This window comes from Chiroxiphia lanceolata, chromosome Z (genome assembly GCF_009829145.1).
Source record: "Chiroxiphia lanceolata isolate bChiLan1 chromosome Z, bChiLan1.pri, whole genome shotgun sequence".
NCBI classification, from domain to species: domain Eukaryota; kingdom Metazoa; phylum Chordata; class Aves; order Passeriformes; family Pipridae; genus Chiroxiphia; species Chiroxiphia lanceolata.
In genome coordinates, this window is record NC_045671.1 from 37,722,601 (window position 1) to 37,727,237 (window position 4,637).

The following is a 4,637-nucleotide window of genomic DNA, read 5'->3' on the forward strand; positions in this document are numbered from 1 at the left end:
CAGGCTACAATCATTAAAGTACAACCTATTGCCACCAAAGCCAAAACTGTCTCGATGGCACCACCCAGGAAGCCAAACATCAATTTGCACTATGTGTCTGGTTTGGCTTCTGCAGTTACAAGATCACCCTCTGGATACTTCTAGTGAAAGTAATATCAGAAGATCGTTATCAGACAGCAGAGGGATAAAAATTCAAACTATTCAAGAAAGGCGTTAAACATGCATCGGTGAGAGTAAGGTCAACTGCTTTACTACACTATTACTTCTAAAGATCCCGAGCAATAGCAGTCTTACTTCCCACAGCACACAATGGAATGCAATGTTTAAAACATTCCTTTTTTTCCCATATACCAGTAACTTACATTGCCAGACATCTCTGTCTACTCTGGAAAAGTCTTATCCATGCAATATCATGCATTGTGGAGTTTGAGGATCCTACCTTTGAAGATGTGACTCTCTTGAACATCTGACCTAAGTGGATGAAATGAAGTTTTTTACTATTGTAGTCTAAGCATCTGTAACACCCATGTCCCGAGGCTTCAAGCTTTACTGGGGGTATTACTTATGTTTAAGAGTCCAAAAGTTCCCACCAAACTTTTGCAAAGCCTTTTAGTTCTTTCATACCTTGAAGTCACATAAAGAGAACACACTACATACATTTTCCAAGAGATTTTTTTTTTAAATTTCGTGGGAAAATAAACATTCTGAGAAAAGTTTTACAAGGATAACATACGACCAAGGCAAAGGCACTCCACAGTAACACTCAGCACAGAGCACCCAGTACTAACCTTAGTAAAATACAACCCCTTAGCTTTAAGTTACCCAAAAGAGATTAAGAAAGAGTAAAGAAAGTGAGAGAAATTAAAAGAGTAAAGAAAGAAGGAAGAAGATATTAGAATAACAGAATTAAATAGCTACCAGCAAAAAATCCTATGGAAGTCCAAGGCTTCCATGACAATAGTAGATCCACAAAGAACTGCAAGATGAAACCCATGTGCTGGTGTATTTATGTGGTCTGGCTACTGTGACCACCCCTCCCAGGAAGGTCTTCTGGCTCACTGCCCACTCAGTGCCCTACAGGCCAGTGAGAGGCTCCAGGGACATGGTGTGGGTAGGCTACCAGGCAGGCCTTTTGACTGACAGCTCTGCCATGTGCATTCTGTGGGCCCAGGGCTGCCACATGGCTCCTGTGAGACTGCAGGCCTGACCCTCCCTGCGGGGACCAACAGCTTCTTCACACCACCAAACAAAATTGGGTTGGCTCTGACCCATATAAAAGTACTAATAATAACTGGTCCAGTGTCTCACAGCATTGAAAAGGCTTATAAAATTACAAAAAAGAATTATCATGAAAGCACAACAAAGTATCTTATTTATTTATTTACTCGTTTGTTTGTTTATTTAATTAAGTAAGAGCTAAATGCCAAAACTAGAGAGGACTGAGATGCTGAAGACAACCACTGGAAGATGGATGATCTCCTCTGCCTCCTGCTCTCAAGGAGGAACATCTTAAATCCACGTTACATGCTTCGGAAGTGCTGAGCATATTCCAGGATATGAAAGAGCACATTAGCAACACCTTTCTCAATAGCAGACAAAAAGTAATATGAATGATTTATTTTCTTCTGCACAATACATGTGCATATATTATTTTTAGTAAGTGCATAGTGATTTATATGCACATTCAGGATCTGATCTTTCACCAAAAAACCCAAACAGGCTATCTACCTACTGGATGTCAAACTGTAGCCTCCATTTTGCAGGACATACAGCATAGTGATATCATTTGGCCTTGAAAATATATATCCAAAATATCTTCAAATAAAATGAGTGCAGGCTGAAACATTGAATAAAAACTAACCCTTTTACAAACTAATGAATCTACATAAGCTTTGACATTCTCTTATGAAGTGAGAAAACTCTAGCATATATACTGCAAAAATTGACATCACTATTCACTACTTAGGTCAAGCAGCATGCCTAGTGTTATGCGAGTTTTAATGCTCTTACTCTTTAGAACTGGATTTAGGTACAGTGGTTTATTTTGAGCTAGAATTCCATTGCTAGTTGGAAATTGAAGTCATTATGTGCTTATTTAGAATTGGTGATATTTTCTACTTCCATTTAGAAAGAAAACCTGAGACTTTTGTCTTGATTCCAACTCACCTCTACATTTGCAGAGATAGAAACCATCTATTTAGGTAATAATTTGATCAAGGTAAATCACACCACCACATTTACAAACAAAACAAGCAATGAAGGAAGCAGGGAACAGTTCGTTTGCCTCTACAACAATATTCAGAGGATCTGTCAGGTGAAATCTGACTGCAGTCTTGCATTACAGAAGCACAGACAATGATAAGAGGCTTTCTTTTCCTTTCCCTGCTTTTGTATAGTCTCTCTGAGTAACTCTGGATGCTGTCCCTGGGCATAACTTCTGTAAATGGCATCATTCTGGCTTCTTCAACTCTACAGAAGTTGCTTCAAATTGTCAGCTGAATTGTTTAAATTGCACTGCCTCATTTAGAGAAAATGTCCAATGTGCTCTAATATGAGAACACACAGCTTCATGGGAAATCCAGACTAGCTGTAAGAATTACAGTTGGACGGGCTGGTCTTGCTAGGACAAAGTTAACATCTACTGTAAAGGCAGTAAAATGCCACCTTAGAAAAGAATATGTTGACTTGGAGAGCTGGATATCCCTGTCCATGATCCTTGCCAGATTAACTGTAAGCTCACTGCTTGACTTCTTCATGCTACATCTGTGGTTTTGGTATTTTGGCAGCTACCCTGTCCTACTCTGGGAAATAGGTTTTTCATTCATAGGATGCCTCTAAAGGTTGCTTTAGAAGGTTTATAGATTGCTGTTACTCTTCTGTGTTGGTTGATGCCATTTTCTTGGGAAAAGTATTACCTGTAGTCAATGGCTGTATTCACTCTCGATGTTTCAACTTGGGTGCCTATGGAGCCAGAATTAAGTAATTCTTTTCTCTTACAAAATGATACATAAAAGATTGAGACCCTTATTTTCAACCTTTCTTAGCTTCCATATATGTGAGCCCGTAAGATGAATGGAACCCATTATTTTTTGTGGGTGTTATATAGATGGACACCTTTCTGTAATATCAGTTGCACATGCAATGAAGGATGGCAGATTCACAAGCATTTGATACAATCTTGTGCATATGTATGCAGTCACATGCACAGGTCACAGGCTGAACCTGGTTTTCCTAGAACATGGACTGATATTTGGAAAGCTTATGTCTATTTGACTGAAATTCTGACAGAGAACGATATAGCCCGACCTCTGTTGTGTAATTACAGTACAAATCAGTTTTCCCTGTTTTCCAGTAAGTCAGAATAATAATACTGTTTTCACCTAATGCACTGAGAGGCTTAATTTACTGGGGAGAGTGCATGGCTAGCCCAATATAAATACATAAAACAGGATTTAAAATGTTCAAAAGCTGCTCCAGGCCTTGAATGTCTAACCAGGAAACAATGGTCTCAATTCATAGTTTTTAGAAAAACTGTCAGTGGCACAAAATTGCAATTCTACAGGGAAGGGCAGTGGTAACTGACATGGTAGCTAAGTACCGTTTTGGCTAATGTCTCACTTAGCTTAAAGGAAGGTAGAACATATAAGGATCATTTTATCACTTCTTGGTGCCAGGGCTCACACTAGGTAACAGGTTATGGTAATGCATGATAGACTGTCTGTGAAACTGGCTGGCTCTTGAGAGCCACAGTATTTTAGCTCCAGTGGTGCACCTTGGTACACCAAGAGCTCTGGGTCTATAAAGCACAGGCTGATTTACACCTCTTAACATGGATTCTGCACTACTTTGTACACAATACATGTACTACATATGCAGGTACAGGGCAAAAAAGGAAACAATTATAAGGTCACATGGGAAATGCTAGAAGTATTTTGGAAATGCAGATGGGAAATGGAGGGATACCTAGCAAGGCAGTCTACCTATACAGAGGTAGTAAAGCAAAGGAAGAAGTATTTTCTCTTGAATTTACAGCAGTTCAAGGCATAAGATTCGTACAGTGGTGTTTGTTTATGTGAAGGTAGTGCTATGTTTTCTGGGACTGGTGTCTGAGAGGCACAAGGTCTGTGTGTGAATCAGATTTGGGTCACAACAGGGAGCTAATAGAGAGTGACGGTCTTACCAATGATTTAGCATCAAGACAAAGCAAAGTATTTCCACTGGGGCTGTTAGCTAATTGTCCACACCTGGGCTGAGACTGCTGCCAGCATTAACTCACTGCTACGACTCAAATCTCCTTCTGTCAGCAGTTCAAAGATGGTATGTACAGGATGCCACTGTAATTGAGAAAATGATGTTTCTACACTTCCAACACAACAGCAGGAAAAAAATGCATCACTTCTGAAACACATCACGTCTATGAGCACTGAAAGAGAAAATGAGGCTGCACACACGGAGTTTGATTTTGGGACTTATCCACCAACACTTTTCAGTGTTCCCCTTTTATTCATATTGTCTTATGAACAGCACTTGGTGTTTTTCTTTTAGTTAACTGGAATTTCCAGGATTGTCCCAAACCAATGCCCTGATCCCACACATTGCACTAGCATCATGTGGTGGCTGTGTTCAGCCACCAGAGA